The following is a 24,607-nucleotide window of genomic DNA, read 5'->3' as shown; positions in this document are numbered from 1 at the left end:
CACTAATGCCATAAATACTCCTGTTTTTTGAACCTTTTGCCATCCCTGACAGAGATATAAGCCTGACCAGACAAGAGACAGTATAAATGTCGATGTTATTTTATGTTTTATTGGTATGGAGGAAGGAGGAAATAGAAAAAAATGCTATGGAAAAAAACTCAAAAAAAATCTTCAGTATGAGACATCGCTCAAGAGTCTAATTGCATCACCTCCTATGCTAAATATACTCATGACCATCTCTCCATTAAGTGAAATACAGTGTGTATAAGGGGCCAAACCGTTAGTTTTGCAATGTTCTTGGACGGAGATTGGGTCAGTGTGGTGGCTAGTATGTAGGCTTCCTACCCAATGGGTACTGGTTCCAATCCCGGCGGTGGTGGATATTTTTCCAATAGCGCGATCTCCGCTTATTTATTATTGATGGAACTTCAACTACAGCACTCCGTCCGTCGGATGGGACATTGAGCCGTGTTCCCCTTGGCGCCTTTCGTTAAAATCAACTTTTGATACCGGCCTCGCTGGCGGTGGATAAAGTGTTCGCCTGCCACACAAGAGGTCATGGGTTTGAGTCCCAACTGCGTAGGCTACCCATATACATGACTTGGATGTTCGTATGCGTTTGATTTTTAAGGTAGAAACCCCGATGAAAAATTCCTACGGTTTTGTTGTAGGTGGTACAGGAATAAATAAAATAAATGAATAAATACCGACGCCGGGTTTCTCTCCCACCCGGGTTTCTTCCTCTACCTTTCCTTCATGGCTCAAATGACCTCAGCTGTCGGTCACCTCCTCCATATACCATTTCGTACCTTTGTTTTAATTTGTGAGCGAAAGACGACCGAAAATTCTCGGAACGCGCCCTATGTAAACCCTACGTATGAGTGACAGCCGAGAGTAGAATTAAACCCATAAAAATCCGATCCCAAACGTTGAGTCAACACAGTAGTGAAAGCAGCGAATGTCTCCATTCAATCACTTCCTTCGTCCGATCCCTTTTCGTCGAAGCCGTAAATCGCCTGCAGCGTTTCCGCGAACTGTTTACGCGTGGGCGTAGTGTAAGCCTGGTCACACGACAATGGGGAACTGGATTTTTTTTGTTTTTCTCTCAATCAACAACGGCTCGGGGATTAGCGTTATATTGGAGGACACTTGTGTAGCTGGCGTACCTACCAGCATAAAGGTCTGACTTGCCTACATTCACCACCACAACCAGAAATATCCCTCTATCTCTGAGTTGTTGTAACGGAAAAAGGTTCTACACGAGTTCCTGCTCTAGCACAGCCCACTCAGAGGTAAAATCAATGTGCCTATAATCTCTTGTAGCTTTTTCATTAACCTTGTCATACCTGAAAGTAGATTATCGTAATTTTCTGGCGTTATTACAGTGGTAAAATCACTTCGTCTACATCCCAAGATATTTTTTGTCAATGAAAAGTCCAGAGATGAATAAAGTTCAATAAAACAGATTTAATTATATCTGGTGTAACTCCAATTTAATCCAGTTCGGTAAAGTTGATACTTATTAATAATAGTTGCAGAATTTGTATATGTTGATAACAGCCTGCTCTTCAGTTTTTGTTTGAAAAATATGTAGAATTTACTAATTATTTGTAATTTCAACGCTCTTTTCAGCTAAACAAGTATTGTCAACGATGAAGTCATGCGTCCCTTAATTGTCGACGGAAAAACATTTATATGATTTTAAATAGCTGAAATAATTTTTTAATATATTCGGCTAAATATCGACGTCAAGAAGTTTGCGACAATATATTCAAGAAACTTTATTTATGATCCAGAAATTGATTCGCCCTAAAAGCGACAGGCTTACTTCACTAGAAGCCCTTTGAATGACAGTTTTTATGGCGCAATATTTTTACCAAACATTTAATGATATATTATGCACTGCTAGGATTGATTTAATAAAGGGCAGCCTTGGAAACCTACTGATTTTGTTACACGTTTAGATGTGATATCTATATATTCCCGGATTTATGATCGGATATCAGCAAAGTTGAATTTCTCAGTGAAATCAAGTTAATCAAAATCGTATGTGTGAAACATTTCTCAATTCCGCTAAATGTGGATGAATTGCAGGTAACATATTGATTTGGAATATTAAAGATCGAAGTTGTAACCGAGCTTCACATTTTCATTGATATGGGGATACAAAAGGTTTTAGCGATGAATTTTTCGATGCCAATTCCGACAAATACTTTCCCTTCACAAGAAAAATGGTCTGCGTGTTGATTGGGTCACCTCAGTTGACAAATGCTCAAACAGTTCAAATAGTTTTAGAATGATTTCATACAATCCTGATACGCCTCGTTTTTGGTGCGCATTTAATGTAACAGAAATATTTACAATCTAAATGAGCACTTAGTTTACATACGCCATCGTCAGAATTAGCCTATTATACTCATTTAAATTTTTTTAGCATAAACCTTGGTCATATGCGCAGATACAGATAATCTCTTTTGTGCACAAGAGAGATTATTGTAGAGTTCCTTGTAGATATCCTTGGCACGTTTGGAAACGGTCAATGTATGCGTGGAATACTTCTAAACACAGAACTGATGCAGCTCTGGTAACCAATACGTCATGTCACTCACGCATTTTTGTGATAGTCGTTTTGAACTGACTCACCAATGACTCCACTTCTAATTTCAACCGAAAGCGTATATTATATTTCCCATGTAGGAGATGATATAAATTAGACACCTTCGGCTTTTCTTTGGATCTTACGGAATGAAAACAGCACCGCTTGGTAGATTCGAAAACAGCTTAGATATATTTTTGTATCGCATTAAGAATAGCTACAGCTAAATTCTGATCTGTTGTATGTGCGTATCACCTCCTCTCATACATTTCCCTCATTATATTTGCTATTTATATAATTAGCATCACTATGCAGCGTATTCCAGGAGTTTAAAATTTCCATCCCCACTTTCGTTTAAAAATTTGAGAACTCAGATTGAGCATTCAAAACACGACTTAATTTTTAAGGCATATCACAACGGGGTTGGGTGCAGCATTTATATTTTTTTATATATATATTTGAAAAAAACATGATTGAAATAATTAAATTTTGTTCCTATGTATCATTTTTCATTCGCCTAAATCGTTTTACTCCTGGCTAGAGACAACAGGGGCAAATCCTTTTGCCAATGAGCTTGTTTACACTATAGGTGGCGGGTATCTACACTTCCGGTTTTTAGGGGGATTTTGAATCCATATCCGCCCCACCATATATATCCAGCAGCACCATCTAAGACAAGCCAATACTGCTTAGCTGGTGTGGAAGCGACCAATGCATATCCCTCGACGTGTTCTAAAGCTATATTAAATCATAGTCTCTTAATTTATCCATATTACCTCTCCCCTAAAATGTATCACTTGAATTAGAGTTTTGAAGAAAAGTTGATTTTTCATTCACTAGTCTTTTTCACCATCAATATTCGCATTTTGATGCGTATAAAAACAAGCATGCATTTTTTTCATGCTGGCCAAATTCTAAATTTGTACTTTTGATACCATAAAACACATTTTTAATGTGTACGAATCCACTCTTCTAAACCGCGAAACAGCGGGAAAGCAAGTTCATTCAAGAAAACTGATCTTTCATTCATTCTGCCTTGTTATTTCCACTCGATTGCACGCTTTCGGCGTTTAAAATGGCTACCAATAGGCGTCACTTCAATTCAATCCTTCCTGAAGACAGAAGGATGGAAACACTATGTGGAAGAATGGGAAAAACAATTATATGAATTTTGTCGATGTATCGATAAATACCTTGAAACACACTGTCGCTTCCTCAATGCACGTTTCTTCAGCCAAACCATGAACCTGACGAGAAAGAAGTCACGCGAATTCAGCCCTTTCTGCATATAGAATTAAGGCAACACCACATGAGAAAATCGGAAAAGGATCAAATGAATATCGTCGATGTATGAATGGAGTATCTTGATAAACACTCTGTATTGCTTCCTTCCATTTACGAAACAGGGTTGGACATGGATACTTATAGACTTCGCGCCATTTTAACCCTTCTTATCTACAGAGTGAAGGCGACACCACGTGGAATAATGGGAAAGTAATTTAATGATTACCGTATGTATGGAAAGAGTATCTTGCAAAACACACTGGATTCCTTCCTTCCATTTACGAATCGGTGTTTGAGATGATACCTATAGACGTCACGCATTTTTTACCCTTCTTTCGTACAAAGTGAAGGCAATACCGAGTGGAATAATGAGAAATTAATTACATGATTATCGTCGATGTATGGATAGAATATCTAAAAACACAGTCTTTTCCTCAATGCACGTTTCTTCAGTCAAACCTATCACCTTATGATAGAGACGTCATGGCAATTCAGTCCTTTCTGTATACAGAATGAAGACACGGGGAAGGAGGGAAAAATAACTAAATGAATGTCGTCGATTAATGGATAGAACACTTTTCCACACATTGCCTATTCCCGCCATCCATTCTTGAATCGGTGTTTTGAAATAGATACCTATATATGTCAAACCAATTCAGTCCTTTAAGATAGAGTACCTTGTGACGCACTGTCTCTTCCTAAATACACGATTCTTCGGTCAAACCGGCACCTGACGAGAGATACCTCATTCCAAAGCAGTCCTTCCTGCATATAGAATGAAGGGAACACCACGTGGAAGAATTTGAAAATAATTAGTGAACATCGTCGATGTTTGGATAGAATACCTTGAAACACTCTGTCTCTTCCTCAATGCACGTTTCTTCAGTTAAACCGCGCACCTAACGAAAGAGACTTCATGCAAATTCAGTCCCTTCTACACGAAGAATGAAGAAAACACCACGTGGAAGAATGGTAGATATAACAAAATTAGTGTTGTCGATGTATGAATTGAATACCTTGATACACACTGTCTGTTCCTCAATGCACGTTTCTTCAGCCAATCCGGGCACCTGACGAGAGATAGAAAACCGTAGAGGCGTCTCCGGGGGTGGCGGGAAAAACTTCAGGGATTCACTGCGGTCTGGGGAACACGACGAAGGCACATGGAGAGTTTGGTGTGTAATGGAGTGGTCCGTGGTCTGTCTCCCGGCTCCGTGGGTCCGCGCGCCGCCTTTATTGCCTTCTTCTCCTCCTCCCCCGCGTCTCTCCCGCTCTCTGGAGGCGAGAGTGCTGCGCTTGGCTATCACATGGCCCTCCCCCACACGCCCGCCCCCGCTCCCAACTCCAACCCCTCTCTTATCCTGGCGGCAAAACCCCCGCAGACACGGAAAACCCACCCCCCGACAATCCTCAAAAGAGCTGGGTCTGTCGTTTTCCACGAAGCGTCCTCGATGTTTCAAATCATACGATTGTAGAACTGATTGTAAGAGCAATACTGACAAATCAATGTTAAGTTTTAGATCAAATTAGAAAAAACTTAGAAGAGCCTACCTCTTCGCTGCTATAGATGTCATGTACTGCTGCTTTATGCATCGATTCTGAGTCGTAGGATAAAAGAGCTGGGTCAGTCGTTTTCCGCGAGGCGACCTCGATACTTCGAATCATTCGGTGTGCAGAACTACTAGGGATATCAATAAATCGATGCTGCGTTATAGCCTCTTCAGATTTGAAAGTGCATTCTAACTCATTCGGTTTACGAGCGATATCGATAAATTGATGTTAAGCTGTGTGGTCAAACTAGATAATATTTGGAAGAGCTATCTCTCCGTGGCTATGGATATCGATACATCAATTCTGAGTAACCTCCACAATCTTCCTTTACCCCGTGCCTAAATCCCAGAGGCGGCTCGCCGAGTATTATTTAGATGTAGATTATGTAGATTCTCAAAAGAGGTGGAGTCTGTCGCTTTCCGCGAGGCCTCCTTGATGCTCTGACTTATTTGGTTGCACAAATGATAACGATATTGACAAATCTATGCTGAGTTATAGATAGAATCATAAAATGCTTATAAGAGCTATCTCTACCCTGCTTAAGGTATCGGTACATCGATTCTGAGTCATGGGGTAAAATAGCTGGCTCTGTCGTTTTCCGCGAGACGTCCTCGATACTCCGAATCACTCGGTGTGCAGAACTACTAGGGATATCAATAAATCGATGCTGAGTTATTGCCTCTTCATACCTGAAAGTGCATTCTCCGTTGAACATTTGAGTTTGTCTCATTTTTATTTATTTTATTCATTCCCCTACCACCGAATGCAGAACATGTTGGCTATTTTACATCGGGTGTGTTCAAAACATTTAACAATTACACGTGTACGTACAACTATTCCCTGCATAGGGGCTACCTACCCAGGCGGGAAAAGAACCCGGGACCTCTAGTTTGGCACTCGAGGACATTACCCCGTCGCCACCGAGGCCGGCATAGAATCATTTTATGCAAGAATTTCCTATAGAAATAGAAATGAAAATTATCAATCCGCTAAAAATTCTTAAATCTTGCAAAATGTATAGAATTAAGTGCAAAAGACGCTTGAAAATCCATATAAGAGCTCTCTCTTCACCGCTATCGGTATCGATACATTTATGCTGAGTCATGGGCTACCCCCGGCAATCCTAAAAAGAGCTGATTCAGTCGTTTTCCGTGAGGCTTCCTCGATGCTCCAATTCATTCAGTTGCTGAACGATATCAATAAATCGATGCTGAGTTATAGGTCAGCCCCAAAAATCCTGCGGAGAACTCTCTCCGCTGCTATCGGTGTGGATACATCGATTCTGAGTTATGGGCTACCCCCGGCAATCCTTCAATGAGCTGGCTCCCTCGTTTCCTCGAAGCTTACACGATATTCCAATGCACTTCGCCGCAGAGTGGGCAACATCGATGAGAAGATGCTGATTCATAATCCGTACCCGACAATCACAGACTAGTACGGTCTCTTGAAGCCACTGCGATATTCCAGCTGTTGGGCCGCAAGCGATATCCGTGCATCCATGCTGATTTATAGCATTAAGAAGGATCATCGCTCCAACATTTCGCCTCCCATTATTTTGTATTACTCATTTAGTGCTAAATTTATTATTTTCACATCCAATTTATATATAAAACACATATTTGTCTGTATAATTCGGTTCTCATTTAAAATTATTTAATAACTACAAAAGTACCGAATAAGTTTTTTTAAATTTCATAAGCAAAAAAATATTACTTGCACCCTGAAAATTTCAAAATGAAATCAAACTCCTTTGTGAATAATATCTTACTGAATAATTCCAGACGTGCTAGAGAGATATGAACTCTAAAGCAGTACATTTCGATTTGATGCACATAATTCCTCCATTTTCAGTTATAAATCCTCACGGTTGCGGATTGCGCTAAATATATCCTTTCTGAAAACCACATTTATGCTGTCGGAATAATTAGGAATTAGAACGTCTACCATGATATCCAAATATTTTAAGATAAATGTTGCACAAGATATCTGAGATGTCTGAGGGCTAATTTGTATTTCAATAAATATACATCTTATAAAAGATACTGTTTCCGGTTTATTCGGTGGAAATATTAGATACTTAACATAATGAAAGCACTTATTTATTTCCAAATTGCTTCATTTCTACCGGCAAAGATTTTGAAACCTTGAAAATGGTTCAATATGCCGAAACGTGGGTCGATATAAATAAAGAAACGTGGGATTAGTCTTTCATTATGTTAAATATTTTTTACCTTAGGTACAGCTGTAATTCGCCAGTTTTAGCCGTAAATTAATCTATAGTAAATAATACAAATGTGGTTTAACTAATTTGTATTTTATGTTGCCACCTACATAATTGAGGTAAGTGTGTTGCACCCGGCGATCCAATGGCATTCCCCACGCCGTCACCCTCCGCTCCCACGCCATCTGCCGCCCCCGCTGCTAACCCCTCTCTTACCCCTAGCAACGAACTACTACCGGGACAAAAATCAACCCTTGAAAATTCTCTGAAGGAGCAACTCTTCTCATCCGAGAGCTATCTGCGATATTCAGATGTAGCCGGCTTATAAAATTGGTTCTCAACATCGATGCAGACTCGAACCTCTTAGATGACGCATCTCCAATCCTTCCTGAGATACAACTTGCATAGGAGGTCGCATACCTTCTGCTCAAGCTATCGTTTTTGGTGACGCATTACTGTCATAACATTCATGCTGTCATCTTGAAATTTTCATATTATATAGACTGAACCCCGGTGAACATTTTCTTGTATTTAAAATTGGAGAAACAATTTCCTCAATTCTCTAAAATGTAATTTCCCTAGTTGTTGCAGTATAATGTTAGCAAAGATGTACCTACTCTATACCTACCATCAATATTTGAATATGACGTCATGATTTTTAATCGGGTAATCGCCACCAAAAAGGCAAAATGCTACTGATGTAAAGGAATACATGCGTTCTCTTAATAATTAAAATAATTTCTTGAATATTTCCGAGTGGAATAAAACCTTATCAGAATATTTCTGTATATCGTAGTAAAATGGATATTTAGCGTCAGCATTTTCTCTTTCACATCTCAAAGTTAAATATTCGATATACATGTATATTTTGTCAAGGGTTCACTCCATACGCCCTGAAATTTTGTGGGTAATAGTGTGATTTAAAGTTAAATTAGTATTATGCGTGAATGAAAGACAGATGAAGTGATTCGTTTTCATATTGATTTTCCCCAATGTATTCTTAAAATTCTCCATTTCTTTAAAATCACATTATAAGTATTGTCAGTGATCAAATATCTATAATATAGATTGCTTTTTAGGTCATAGCAGGGATCATTTAAGGTAGAAATTCATTTCTTTTTACATATATCGAGTACTTAAAACATTTTTCTGGAGATAGAACTATCAATTCAATGGAAGTTAATGGCGATGAGTTGCTTCTAATTTCATCAGTTAAGTATTAAGTAAAGTGTATTGTTAATATTTAATCGAATAATTGGAAATATATCCAGACCATTTTGAAGTACGCCTTCTAAGAAAGTTAGATAAAACTTTACTTTTAGTAGTTTTCCCATCCGCACCACTTCTTGTGTCTTCCTTACGCTTCAGTCAAACATTTGAATGAGTTGAGAAACCACTGCTTTTTTACTTTTTGAGGAGCACTTGAATAACTTATTGGAATGTGGTCTTCTGCAATTGAGGGCGCCATCAAATGCATGTGTCAACTTAAAGCATATGCAAATAAATTCTTAGAAGACTTCCTTTTTCACCGTCGTATCTCTGTTTTTGAATTTCAAATCCATTCCGTTTCCCAAGAATGTACACCCAAACATGATTTCAATTCAACGCTTTGGTAAGAATCACCTTCCTGAATGACTTTTACTAATGAGGGCTGACACTTTTTTACAGCCTTACTTAATGGGTTGCCGGCTATGGAATCGATGTTTCTTCCACATTTGCTTCCGACGCTTATGCTAAAACGTCTAAATAATTAATATTTGTCATAATTTTGTTTCTTTAATCCATTTTATTAAAAGGAAAATTGTATATCTCTGCCTTTACAATACCTTTTTCCTACGTGTTCATTAGTGCTTCCATATTAAGAATGTTACAGAAATTGTCACAGTTAAAAATTCGTCCTATTTGTTTGAATGAATTGCATGATTCTTAACCTGTCTTCTACTTCTCTGTCATTTTGATCGGAAATGGGGTTTATTCTGTTAAACAACATCGTAGCTGAGCTATAAGATGATTGAATTTTCAGATTTAATGGCCATAAATAATGTAGTGACTGAATTGTCCGCTGACATTGACAGGTTAACTTATGATGGTGCGCAAATTTCACTTTAGCATAAATTATTTCTGAATATGGAAGGTAGCAACTGTCATAATTTCTTTCCAGATGAAAGAAATAACCGTTGGTTAATGTAAATACAGCGTGTTTCAAAAAGAGTATGCGTAATTCGATTGCATATATTTATTAAACTTTAAGACATACGAATGTGAAAATTTATACTTATATATACGAGCCTCTCAAGTTTAGATTAAATATGTTCAATATGTCATCCATCTGTGACACGAGCAAGATCACATCGATGCTCAAATTCCTTCCACACTCGGGAAAGAATGACTTTCGTCACTAATGTTAAGGTACGCAAGGGATTGTCCCCTACCATAAATGAGTGAAATCCACATACCAGTAGTTTATTCTGAAGTGAGCCTTTGGTTGTGTTTGGAAATGAGTTTCGGGTTGAAATCCTTTATTTTCGTAGTATTTATGATGCTAAGGTAAGGTTAAAGTACGAATCCGGTTTTTCATATTTATCAGGTTCTGTGGGAGTGCTTGAACTTAAACGTTTCAGGTTCTATGACAGTACTTAAACGTTGTCTTCAACGAAACCCCTCAGGAAGAAGTCTCAGGGTGTCAAATGTGGTGACCGTGGATCCCAGCTGAGACATGCTAAATCGCCTGCTCCTTGACGACCAATTCAACGTTTCGGTAGATTTTCATTCAAATATTCATGCAAATGGGGACTACAGTGAGGGAGTGCCCTGTCTTGTTCAATAATGAAGTCGTCTTCCCGCAGCCTTGTAAATAACCAATGCGCAAATCTCGATAGTTTGGACAAAATAATACTTTGTAATTTGTATACTAATTTTTAAATACCCTGTATTTTCGTGATGAAGCCCAAGTTGCCCTATACACTACGAATATAAAGGAATTCAATCCGAAGGCTCAATTCAGAATAAATTACTGGTATGTGGATTTCACTCATTTATGGTTGGGGGGAGTCCCTTTCTTTGGGTCATCTTGCACTTCGAGGATTTGGTTTTGTGCTCTCCGAATGTTGATCACCCTTCTTTCAGAAGTTCACCTTTGTTTGGGGAGATATGGTGGCGCTGCATAGTGAAATGAAGTGAATATAATGTTGGTACTGTCTCCTCTTTTTAACCGCGGAAAAGAGTTGGTAACAATGCGTTTCGATGAGCAGCGCCTTCATCAGCTTAAAAAATTAATTTGACCTAATTTAAGTTTGGATGGTTGGATTACTGACCTGGAAGGTGATGTTCACAACAGTGTTAGATGGAATATTGTTAAGTAAACGAGGGAGAGAAACAAAATAATTGAATTTATCAATCACCCATTATAGGGAGTAGGCCTTTTTGTGAATTAAAGAGGTAGGTATACCCATGAAAGGTGGGAATACGGCTAGAATACTTTTTCAATACTCAATAAATGTTTTCTAGATTAATGGACGGAAAAATTTAATGATAATGTGCTTAGATGAGACTACAAGCCATTGTACAGATATGTGCGAGGTATTATAGCCCGGTCAAATTAGCCCAAAAAATAGGGGTACCCTTGCATAAATTGCCAACAAGCTGAAAATTTGCATGAACCTTAAGGATACCACTCTAATGAAATCCTCAAAAGTCCCCATCGATCCCGTGTGTGCAAAAGAATTCTTCACGGTCAAAGGTCACAAAAATGAGTTTTTTGCATTTTTTGGCCAAACGGTTAGTTTTATGATAAAAATTGCTCGGATCAAAATTGTAGATCAGAAATTTATCTACAACATAATCTTTTCACTTTTTTCTCTAAGACTTACCGTTTCTGAGAAAAAGCCATTCGAATGTAGGCTGGAGCTGTATTCTCCGTAATATGCATGACTATATTGTTGCGCTCTCCGAACATTATTGGACGCGTAACTCAGCCTACATTCGAATGGATTTTTCTCAGAAACGGTAAATCTTAGAGAAAAAAGTGAAATAATAATTTTGTAGATAAGTTTCTGATCTACAATTTTGGTTTGAGCAATTTTTATCATAAAACTAACCGTTTGGCCAAAAAATGCAAAAGAATCATTTTTTTGGCCTTTGACCTTGAATAAATTTTTTTGCACACACGGGATCGATGGAGACTTTTCAGGATTTCATTAGAGTGGTATTCTTGAGGTTCATGCCTATTTTCAGCTTGTTGGCAATTTATGCAAGGGTCAATGTCTATTTTGACCGGGCTTATGAGACATCAAGGGTACGTAAATCGGGTTTGTAAGGATAACGGTGTCAACACAAGAGTAAATCGCGTGAGGCTAATCTGCGTTTGCTCAGCTAACTCGCAAAACACTGCATATAAAAATGATTATCGACTTACTTTCGCCATAGATAAGAGCGAACGGTATGAAAAATTTTATTTGCATCAACTACGGTCAGAAACTAAGAACTCTACCCTCCTAGACAGTGGGGTAGCCAGGAGGTTCGTTCAAAGGAGATACAAAACCAGGGGGGGGATTTTTTTAAAAATAGGGTACTTAGTAGAGGTTTTTAAATTAATGTTAACTCTTTTCATAATCGAAAACACTTCCTTTTTTATAGAAATATTTTATAAGTTCATGATTTTTCATTATTTTGTTACCTTTTATGAAGTAAAGTAATTCTTTTTTATGTTTCAAGGGAGGGGAGGGTTTAGACCCCTCTGAATTTCCCCCTCGCTACGCCACTGCTCCTAGACTTCCAGGCTCGCCAAGTCCTTGGTATCAAAATGTGATGATGATATCCAAGTATCGTAAAGCCTCCACTCCCCATTCACCAACCCTCAAGCAACCCTCCCGAAAGGAGAAAGGGTGCATGTTACCCCTCCATCCCTTCCACGTCACCTCCCCTCAACTTTTACCCCTTCCTCGCCAAAACGTTCCCTTCCGCGAATACCCAATCGATGTCGTACAATTTTGATGATTCTGCCTTGCCGCTGCAGTTAATCCTGCAAAACGCGGTGTTGGGGATGTTAGAAAAGGGGAGAAAGGTGGGGGTAGGATGTTGAGCGGTGATGAAGGCGTTTACTTGGAACTGGAGGGTTTGTTATTCCGTGGGCGGTTAGGAGCCTTGCAACTCGCGTGGGAGATCATGGAAACTTACGATTAGCAATCGCATGGAAGAAGGCCCTCCTGTTCTTCTGCTGTTGTGCATCAAAGGACAGGAGCACATGATTAATAGGGCACCATGATAGGTGAAGAGGACGCACACCTCACTCGTGACTGGTCATTCTTGGTAACGGATTTCTCGCGTAAAGTGTACGTGAGTAGTCTTGAAATTGTTGGGGTAGGCGAAGTAGATTGCGTTCCAATTTTTCCTGTATTTCAAATTCATATTTTAAAAAATCAATTTCAAAAAAATATTTTTGTGAAAATCATCAAATTTGGGATCATCCTTCGTCAAAAAAACTAAGATTGGTTCGCTCAGTTTTCCATTCATATCTTCTCCTATCCGCTAGTCTTTCAAAAGCGACGTATTTCTTCTCTTAAACATCCTGTATAACCTGTCTCATCCCACTCATTCGGGGCTTTCCCTTACCATTCTTCCATTTTACTTGTCCTTCCAAGACTTGTTACAGCAGCTAATCATGCCTCATAATGCAGCCAAATAATTGTCCCTAAGGTTTTTAGAAGGATTCTCTTTTCTTCCACTCTTGTTAGCACTTCCTCACTGCTTACTTTGTTGATCCATTTTATCTTCATCATTATTCGGTTTTACCACATTTCGAACGTTTTCTTACTAAACTTCTCTGCTTCTGTCAACGTTCAAGCCTCACTTCCTTACATATATTTGAGACGCAGGCAAATTGACGATGTTATAACTTAAATACGGGGAAAATAACATCATGAAAATGTATGTTTTTAGAGAGGAATTCGTCACCAAAACGTTTCTTCGAGAAATATTTGTGTGTCTACTTAATATTGATAGACTTTGATCTTCCATGAAGGTTCTAACGTAACGATTCAATTTCGGAGAAGTACAAATTTTGTTATGTAAGTGCTGTGGTCGAGCAGGCGGAGTTTTGACCTGTGTTTGGAGGTTATCTGGTTTGAATCTCATTTTGAGGGGTTTTTATATCCATAAAATTAAATTCAAAAAGATTAGCGGATGGAAGAAGCCCTTACTGTTGTTGCGTACCAAAGGACAGAGCTCAAGATTAATAGAATGGTAGGTCAAAATTTGCTCCACCTTCGACTTCCATTGAAGTTTTACTGAAACGATGTATTCTCTGAGTAATCCTTCTTTTATTGAAATACAGTCGGTAAATTTTGGGCTGCTGATTAATGAGTACCGTGTGAAAATATCTGCATAACGTCTTTGTGCATTTTCAAAAATAAAGCTGGCTGTCCCATCCTGAATATATGAATTTCGCAATCCTGTGGCTTATTCTGGGGCCAACTTTACCCTAACCAATGCAGAAAAACCTTCGTATTGAGCTACTGAGTGAGTAAACTTAAATTTATTGCTTAAATATTTCGATTTCCTCGTTTTTTGTTTGCTTTCAATTTTTTAAATTATAAATCAATTTTAGCAACAATAAATTCATTTATTTATTACAATCGACACTAGAATTCGTATTTTGTGCAGAATCAAAAATCTCCTGCAGGTCTTAAGAATAATAATTGACGTATTTCCTTGTAACGCAGTTACATCTTCAGGTGACTGATGTTACATGCATCTTACTCGTTACACCAGTCATCTGAAGATGTAACTACATTGCGAAACCCGGGTCGTGCCCACTTAAATATACAAGCGAACCTTACAAAGTTTATTCTTTTATTTCCAATATGGAGAGCTTTCACAGAGCCTGAAGTTATCAGTTAAATTCTGTACCATGTTCTTTCAAAGCAGTAAATACTTCAAAATGATTGTCTATCTTCGCTTATTCCATACTACATTTTTCTTGAATCATTGAGAGTATTTTATTTTATTTTATTCTCATACCACCGGATACAGCTCTTATTGGCCATTTTACACCCGGGTGTTCAACAAATGTAACAAGTAAACGTACACAAACGACCATGCCCTGGAACGGGGAAACCTACCCAGGCGGGACACGAACCCGCGACCTCTTGTTTGGCAGGCGAGAACGTTACCCCGCCGCCACCGAGGCCGGCTCGCAGTAACTCATAGTTTCTCATAGTAACTTACGCGGAATATCGTATAGAATATATTTTGGTTAGAAAAGATACGGATGCTCACTTGCTGGGTCATTCCCTAGGGGGGGAGCGAACTTTTGCCATAAGGAAGGGTAGGCATGAAAGGTTGGATAGAAGCCCGACGAAGGTATTGACCTGCAATTCATGAATGCACCAAAGAGAACATTGATTAACGCCCCATATCCGGCTAATGGATGAAGTGCCCTTCACAAAGCACTCGAGATGGGTTTCGGATGACCTGAGAAATATCCGCCATCGCCAGGGCGGATCTCATGCTCACGAGATGGAAGAAAACCGTAATAATAATATGGTTTGGTATTTAGAGGACACCGACAGCTGAGGTCAATGCACTATAATGGAAGAGGAGGACGGAAGGGTGAAACCCGCCGTAGGCATCTAGATCTACGTACTACCCCACAAACCACCTAAAAGGCGTGTGGCAGGGGGTGTTAGTACACCAGCCATTTGCACATAAAAGGGAAATGCTCTAACGAAATTACATCTGTCATTTATTTAAGTCCTTTATGGCTCGGGGGCAAAAGGAATTCCTATATTTATCCGTTCGGCAAAATATCTCTCTTAATTTATCGCATCTGTCGGACCTGGAAATATAGTGGGGATCTAATATTATGTTCTCCGTGTAGCTCTTAAAGATATTCATTCTCAATTGGTCAAACAATCTAAGCCTAGCGCGTAGCTTCCGAGTCTCCAACGGCTTCCAGCCTGATTCTTTTAGCATTTGGGTAACGCTGTCTGTACGCGCGTAGCAGTTTTTGACGAACCGCGCAGCCTTTCTTTGTATTTTGTTCAGCTCGCGGATTAGGTCTCTCTGGACCGGATCTCATACGCTCGCTGCATATTTAAGGGACGGTCGGACGAGTGCGAAGCAACACCTTTCTTTTACTTTCTCATCCGAAAATCTTCCCACACTACGCATTTGCCTGCTCTTAACGGAATGAGCAAATAGGACCATGTAATCCTTACTCCATCACTAAGGTGGGCTAGGGTGGATAAAAACTAGGCATCGACGATAATGTAATGTTAACGAAAAGCTTCTAGGGTACCACGGTTTAACTTCCAATCCGACGGACAGAGGAACATGGAACGTTAAAGATGGACACAATCGTCGAGGGACACGTAGATGGCAAGAACGGAAATGGAAGACCTCGAATAAAGTAAATTGAACAGGTTAAGAAGGATGTGAAAGAAAAGAAATAGTTTGGTGTGAAAATATTAGCTGACGAGAAAATTGAGTGGTGAGCTAGGTCAAACCCATCTTAGGATTGTCGACCAGTGATCATGATAAATATAATTGTCTCTATCACGTCTTGAAGTGACCTCCACGAAGCACTCAATCAGGGATATGCAGGGATAGAAGTCCTAAGAAGATTAGGAGAGAGGAGAAACCTCATGAAAACCTTAACAAGAAGGCGGAACAACCTTATAGGCCACATCTTGAGACATGATGGCCTGATGAAGACAATCGTCGAGGGACAAGTGGAAGGCAAGAACGGAAAGGAAGACCTCGCTCAAAATATATGGAACAAGTGAAGAAGGATGTGAAAGAGAAGAAACACGTAGGTCTGAAAAGATTAGCTAATAGGAGAACTGAGTGGAGAGCTGCGTCAAACCAATCCTAGGATTGTTGACCAGTGATGATGATGATGAACCACCTCTGAAAAATCTCTGCTCCCACCGGAATTCGAACCTGAACCCCTGGAGTGAAAAGCCGACACTGTGGCCGCCACACCAACCCGGTTCCCCTCCACACTACAACGACCCAATTTCGCGCCAAGGCGGGGGTGTAAAGGATTCTCTTAAGGGAGAGAATCCCCTGCATCCTTCTAGTACAGAGAGAGAGAGAAAGGGGATTTGAATGTGGGAGAAGCAGCCCCTTTCCGCAAAGTAGGCCGACTGGAGGGGAGAGCGCAGTTTGACGTGGATAGTCGTTGAAGGTGGGAGGAGTGGGCCTGGAAGAGTTTTTTTTTATTGGTGGGAGGGGATCCGCTTATTGCCGAGGAAGCATGATTGAAGGAATTGGGTGTATGAGAGAGTGGTCGGGCTCCTTTCCTTTTTTTATTTTTCAAACGGAGAGGGAGCGGCGGGAAAGGTTTGCCTTCCCGAAGCGCCTCGTCTCCTGTCGTCACTCAGTCGAAAATAATTGACGGTCTCCAATTGTTCCTCCCCCGCTAACCGGGAACGCCATTCTCCAAGGGGAATTAGCTGAAGATCTCAGTGGTGCCGTCTTAAGGCAGGAGTTATAAACAGGCGCGGTTTGAACAGAACTCCCACGGGGGAAAGTATTTAGTTTGTTTCCTATAACCGCTGGTCAACAATCCTAAGGTTGGTCTGACGCAGCTCTCCACTCAATATTCCTATCATCTAATCTTTCTACTTACGTATACATTATGAATACACCTACGTATTTCTTCTCTTTACATCTTTCTTTCCCTGTTCCATATATTTCATTAGACGTCTTCCTTTTCCGTTCTTGTCGACTAATGTCCCAGGGCGATTGTCTTCATAGGGCCATCATGTCTCAAAATACAGCCTATGAGGTTGCTCCGTCTCCTAATCAAGGTTTCACGAGTCTTCTCTTCTCTCCTACTCTTCTTAGGACTTATTAATCTCGTACTTGGTCGATCCATTTGATTCTCGTCATTTTTTTGTAGCAAGTTTGTTTCCTAGAGTCAAAAACATCAAATGTTAAGGACTGTTGGAATAAGCTAAAGGAATGTCGTCAATGTCTCCGATGATTTATTATGTTTACGTTAACTTCCTCTACATATTTTTGCGGAATTCCGAATAATGAATCTGACCTCCATAATTTTAAGTAGCTAGTTAAATATGATATATTGCATTCTTCGGTTAGGAAAACTATGAAGAGCAAACAGTACAAAAAAGTAGGAAAAGAAGTTAAGCTTATGACTAGACACATTATATGACAGGGTGAGAAGCTAAGGGGTGCAAGTGATTTTTTTTCTAAACAGAGTTTGCTATAAAAATTAGGTAAAGAAAATAACCGAGATCAACTGGATATTTAGGATTTCCTTTGATTTTCCGCTCGATATCAGCACACTCACTCGTATCCCTTGAGTCATCAAGTCTCTGTATATTTATTTTATCAATTTTTAGGCCTAGATGTTTAGGAAAAAAATCACTTGTAGTCTATAGCTTCTCACCCTCTCATATATGATTGTATATGAATATTACGTATTATTAGTACGGTCACAGCAAATTTACTCAGGAAATTTATATTTAACCGGTATGGATATCAGAAAATATTTTTCGCTGTCTAGGTCAATAAGGCATTTAATTTATGAGTGCAAACTATGGTTTGATAAATTAATCGAATAAATCGAATTATTATTATGTGACACCTTGTTCCCCTGCACTGTAACCATTATTTTTTTAATAAATCAAGTCCAACCGGCCTATTGTAGCCTTTTAATCATAGGTTTGACTCATCAATATCTGTTCAAATGTACATAACATTGATGAGGCAATTATGTTTGCGGAAAAGTGTGCTGTTAGTGATGTGCCAGTAAAGTATATGACTGCAAAGTGAAGCATTTTGATTTCGTTTCAAGAAGCTCTCATGATTACCGCGAGAATTCTTTTCTTTGTCCTGATGAAAAACTTCATGGCCTCATTCTGTGGCTATTCATTGTTCTATCGGCCTCCATTAAGGATTAAGCCTCTGCCCAAATGACTGAGTCCGCTAGGAACGCTACAGAACGATATTTTCTCTACCATCCTTCCTCCCTCTGAAATTTTCACATTGGCATCATTCCATAATGACAATATGGAGAACGATAAAAATAATCATTTAAACCGTAAATGGAACTCCTTCACAATCTACATTTTAATTAGGCTCATAATTTTTGACGTAGGCAATTGAGCTGAATTTCCCCCACTTTTGATCCTTTTTGATGCAGTACAAATAATTTAGAATTAGAATGACTGACTTAAACATATTAAGTAGTTGAATAGATATGCAAAGGTGCTATTTTTAATATGTCTAGTGCTGAAGTATAGTTTCGATTGATCGTAAACTAAATGTGTAATCATCTAATTTTTGTGCCTTTTTATAATGTGTTGAGTCCTACATAATCTGCGAATATTTTATTTTCAAGCTCACCGGATTTGGTGTATACATGGGGAAAGTCGACGTGGCCTGATCTTAACGAATTCTTTCAACTTGCATTCACCCTGTCAAATTTACGTTCCTTTTCTTAGGTATTCGCTGATGGAGGTTCCTTAGTTAAGAGCCAAAACTGCTGTCGTCGTTGATCATTTTCTTATGAAAAATAAATGAACAGGAGTTGTTTTACTGTCAATAAATTCATAAAATCTTTAGAAATAGAACTTGTTCGTTTCACTTTTTGAGTTTCAAGAAAGATACGACCCGGGTTTCAATACTTTGTATCATCATCTACTTCCCATAATAATAGGCTAGGTTGGAGTTGGCCTAGTAATACCTAGCTATTTTGGGAGTTCTTGTATCTATTTATTCCAGGTTCATTAATCAGAAAGCATAAATTCCATCCAACTAATTTAGTTCACTTTATGTTTTACATGGTGGCAATTCGTTACCATGCTCTTTACACATTTCAATTTCCCGAATGAAATCTAACACTGGTTTATCAGTAGGACTGCGGATTATTGAGCGCATCGCGCTATTTCTTATCCCTTTGCTTTTGATACATCTCAGGAATGATTTCCCTCAATAAATGCTTCCACTTGGAATTGCTCAAAAACCACCCTAACGGTGACCATAAAATCGCGCATCCCGATGAACCATTTGCCGTACAATTTCAATCACAAAAAAGTCCTCTCAATTCTCCGCTGTTCACATTGTACTTTGACAACTTCGAACACTCTTAATGTCACGCTAACAGCAGCAAAAAAATAGATACAAGTCTTCAGGGCATTGGCCATAAAATCGATTGCATGTTAACACAGAGGAGGTTGGGGTCAAAAAATGCATACGTTACAACTGCGGAACTTACTGCAACTTTTTGGTGACTGACAATGAGTCACAAACTACCAAATCTTTTACTTTTTAGAAAACATGCCTCGAAAATTGAAGAAAAATTACAACAAAGTCTTTACTGGAAGTTTAACTTCATGTGGTTAAAACCTAACTGAAAGTAAACGTAATAAAACTGCCCACACCTTGACACATAAACCGATTGATGTAGCTCATCATGATGGCAGAATAAGTCGATTCTGAACTTCCCACAATGAAATATAATCAATGAAACATTTCGCATGTATTGGTACATTAAAGCTCTATAGTTCGCATTGTTTCATATGCTAACATTTTAATGCGAGGAAAAAATATCGCTTGGATCGACCTTCGATCGGTTTGCATTGATTAATTTCACTTCAAATTTTGCTCTTTTTCCAACACCGGAGTCCCCAGTGGCTTTAATACTTGTCCCATCATTCCCAAATTTTCATGCATATCAATTTATATATTGGTCCATTATTTTTTATTTTAAGTTTGCAGATTATTGTCATAGCATGGAATGTGGCCAAAAATCAATGTATATACTACTTTCCGGTTTTCCAGTCCTGCACAAGTATTTTTAATGATTATACATCAGTATTTCATGACTCAGGGAAATATTTCCTGAGATAAGTGACATAATTGGAGGAGATGAAAGGCCTGTCGTCTCATTATTATTTTCTGTCAAGATTTAATTTTTCTGACTCATCGGATTTTTTCTTTTCGATTTTTCTTCGATTTTAATATAATTTGCATTTCTTTCATAGCTTCTCCATCGTTGTTACATCTCAGTTGGACATTCATTTAACAGCCAACATCCTCCCCCATTAAGGTTAACATGCTTGACGGTTAATAACCGTGTCCCACACTTCATTCCATGACGTCTCCCAGACTCGCCTACAGTAGTATAAAGAATTTAATCCAGCATATTGGCTGTTGCTTTGGATTTTGAGGTCAGGGAAAATTATAATTCTTCTATTTTTCTGTTTCCAAAATATACCATTGACATAATTAAAGCTACTTATACTCAGTACAACATTTTAATGAACGATTAAAATTATGAAAGTAGTTCAGCGTTTCACATCATCGTTTATTTATTCATATACTTCGTCACACTTTATTCCTTCGCCATTTAGTCCCTTCTGTGGTGTAAAAATCAGATTTAAAATGAAACTTCTGGATACGAAGGAGACAGATAGGGTTTTTTGGATAGAAGAATTATTGAATGAGTAAGAGGATGGAAGTTAAAATCCGTGTTGGGGGGGGAGGAAATTTTGAATAGACCAGGATCATAATGAATAGAATAAAATTAAAGATAGGATACATGCATTATTGCGCATTTAAAATTTTAGCTCACTTTGGGAGAGGCAATTAGCGAAATTCTCCGTGTAAACCTGCTTTGGACGATGCGAAGGATTTTTTAAATTTCACATGAATATATGACGCATACTCTCTAATGATCCGGAAATGAAAGTCATTTATTATACCGCTGTCGTTCATGTCACGACAAGAAAGTTATGTTATAAATATCCAGGTTTCAGAACTAGGGAATTTCATATCATTATACGGGTCTAGTGAAAGCATCGCGGATAATTTGAGACTCCCACTGGGTAAACAAGACACGCTCTCTCGATCCTGAAGCATCTCTGAGCGAGCATAGACCGCATCGATGTCGATACGTACCACTGTCACCCGTGAAAAACCTTTAGTCTCTTCCCGCTCCCCCCTCGTCGCATGGATGCGTCGCAAATGACGCGTCGCCACCGCTACGCCCTCGTCTGTGACGCGAGCGGGCTTTGTGACCGCGTCCGCCGCACCCACTCCACCTCCGTCTGTCTGTCTGGCGACGACAATGACGAGCGCTCGATGATAGGGCTGTCGGATTCAAGAAGCGAATCCTGGAGATGGCGCTGAGGAGATGGTTGGAATAGGGATAGGTTTGACAGGACATGTGGGGCTAGAGCAGGAATGGAGACGTTTGAGGAATATCTATACGCAGAAAAACGTTCGATCATCATTATCATCATCATCTCTTCAATAGAATATCTTACTACCAATTCAATCGGTTAAATAATAGCGTTGAAATATATTCCTGGCGTTTGACTCGCTCAAAAATTCACGCAGGGATCTAGAACTTTTCAGATTATTTAGACTATCAGTATCTTAAATATGAAACTGTTAAATGAAGATTTTCTCAGCTATGTAAAGCCGAGGTATGACATGAGATGGCAGTTCAACTTAAGCAATGAACTCAGTATTTTATTCACTATTTCTAAGTGAAGTCCCAGGGAATGCAAAAATGTATTAGCATTAGCGAGGCTGTCAGAGCGTTGATTTTATGAAAATCCGTAAATAATAATTATGGCATTAAAAAAAAATAAAAAACACCTGTGCAAATAAGTAACACTTTCTCTTCTCTATCATAAGTATTTGACGAATCGAGCTATTTTTCTTAGTATTTCGTGAATTGAAAGGGCTTTATCTTTTTACGTATCTCATCTGCATTCTATAAATTGTGTTCCTGGATAGTTGGATTTTTCTTCACTGGTTGATGATACTATCGCAGAATGACTTTAAATGCCAAAGCAGTTTTGTCGGGTTCCATATAATGGCGTGCCCTAGATCGATGGAACGCTTCAAAACTGTCAATTTTGCTGGTTGTCATACCCAGAAATCTGTTGGTCCTTTTTTCTCACCTCAGTGGACCAACTTATTTCACCATTATTGTCGTCGGTAGACAGGGAGAACCTCATACGTTCCTAAACCTGAGTTTAAAAACATTTGGGGATCAGGTTGGTGTGGTGGTTGGTGTGTTGGCTTCCCACCCCGTGGTTCCGGTTCAATTCCCAGCGGTGGCTGAGAAATTTCAGAGACTGCCAAATCCTTGCTTGAATGTTTTGTGGAATTCACTTCAAGCGCAACACTCCGTCCGTCGCATGGGACATCAGTCGCGGTCCCCAAGGTGCCTTGTGCTAAGAGCATGCTTACACCGACGCCGGGTTTCTCTCCACCCTTCCTTACCTACCCTTCCCTCATGACGCAAATGACCTCAGCAGTCGGTCGCCTTCTCCGAATACCATACCTTACCATAGAAGATAAATAACCGATTAAACTCTATTGCATTAAATAGTTCATAGCTGCCACAAAATTCGAATGAAAGAATTCAAATAAGCATGGCTTGCCATAAGTAAAAATTCCCCTGGATCGGGAATCGAACCACGGCTTTCCGGGCAACAGCGCGGATCAGTACGCTATACAGGTTCCTGAATTTCCATGGCAATTGTACCGCGTCTCATGGTACTAGATGTTAAGAGTCAAATAGAGATCAGTATTGTTGACCTTTGATGGCGATGATGAGAAGGCAATGTACTATAGGAAAATAATAAATTAAAAGAAATTGAAGAATTCAGCGAGCAAAACCCCAGGGTGACCAAATCATGAATGATGACTATTTAATAATCGGGACGTTCCCCGCCTTTGAGAGGGGGAATGGTGCTGTAATTGACGGAATGTGTGTGTGTTCAAGTCACGGTATTGATAGCTATGTGGAGGTTGGATGGATTCGGCGCGAAATGGAAGGGAGGAGGCCATGGCTTCCATTCCCGACAGGCTGTGCGGTTTCACCCCGACCACAGGCTTCATTCACCACTCTTTTGCCATCAACGCTAACGATTTTCCAAAAGCCGTGAAGCCATTTGCGACCGTGAGGTTGATTAACGAGATTAGCCCTACTTTGTGCTTCCCCCAACGCTCCGAAATTGCCGCGGTATTCATTCGAAATTTCAAAGGCATAAAGAACACATTATGTTTATTCATAATATTCCTGTAAATATTAACAATTGGTAATTATCGTAGAAAATTTCGTCCCGTTTTATTTGATAAAATTTTGGATTCAGTATTCAAGCTTAATGCTCTACGGCTTAATTAAATCATGAGATACATTTTAATGCAAAATATTGCTTTAATCAATATATAAATTCATCAGGCTGATGTTAGATAACAGGTTCACCCTCCGCGTTTTTAACTTACAGGGTTGAAGCTATTATCCTAAATGTCCCTACAAACATGTAAAATTCCAGAATATTTTCTGATTTTTTAAAAATCATCTTTCTTATTTATGACATTATTAATTGCATCGATGCTGAAGCTGTAGAATCTTGTAACACTAAATGCCTGGAAAAATTATCAATTTTGCATCTGATTCCCCTATGACCATTTTCTGTGAAAATTCAGACATTCGTGTGCGAGGTATACGCAATTTTAAGTGTGGAACGTTGTCCAATTAATTAAACCCCATTTTATAAAGTAATAAATAAAAAATGATAGTTAAATTTTCATTAGTCCTTATTTCGAAGGATCAATGAATATTCGAGGGACTAAAGATTTTTTTATTATAAGGATTTCCCATGCGTTGTGGTAAACATCTCGAGTTAAAAAAATACGTATCACATCATTGAAGTTCCGGATGACTAACGTTTTCTGCGAACGTGAAAAAATGGAAAGAATATCAAAATGTGCGTGGGCTTAGTAGCTGCGATGAATTATTAAGCTTAGAATTCAATGTTTTGAATGGAAGTTGCCCTTTATGATTGGGACCAGTGGCGTAACTATGGAGGGGATGAGGGGATAGCCTCGGAGAAATGAAAAAAATATTCAAAACTATTGTCTTGTTTTGACATATATTATCTTCATCTGCTTAACGCTACAGA

At 39.1% G+C, this 24,607-nt stretch overlaps 1 protein-coding gene across 3 annotated transcripts in view; it reads right to left on the bottom strand.

Annotated features, from left to right (window-relative positions):
- The window catches only part of LOC124165225, a 229,390-nt gene that overhangs the window by 21,299 nt on the left and 183,484 nt on the right, over positions 1 to 24,607 (bottom strand). Inside the window, exon 1 of one of the 3 annotated variants that reach the window (XM_046542516.1) lies at positions 4,897 to 5,134. The exons of 1 other annotated variant lie outside the window; for it this stretch is intronic. The gene's annotated coding sequence lies outside the window, so the exon portion shown is untranslated. Of the gene's footprint in view, positions 1 to 4,896; positions 5,135 to 24,607 lie in introns of those variants that run through there. One more of the 3 variants, XM_046542517.1, reaches the window with a different exon arrangement.

This window comes from Ischnura elegans, chromosome 9 (genome assembly GCF_921293095.1).
Source record: "Ischnura elegans chromosome 9, ioIscEleg1.1, whole genome shotgun sequence".
In the NCBI taxonomy this organism is placed as follows: domain Eukaryota; kingdom Metazoa; phylum Arthropoda; class Insecta; order Odonata; family Coenagrionidae; genus Ischnura; species Ischnura elegans.
Note: the sequence above shows the minus strand (reverse complement) of the source record. Positions and strands in the feature narration are given on the sequence as shown.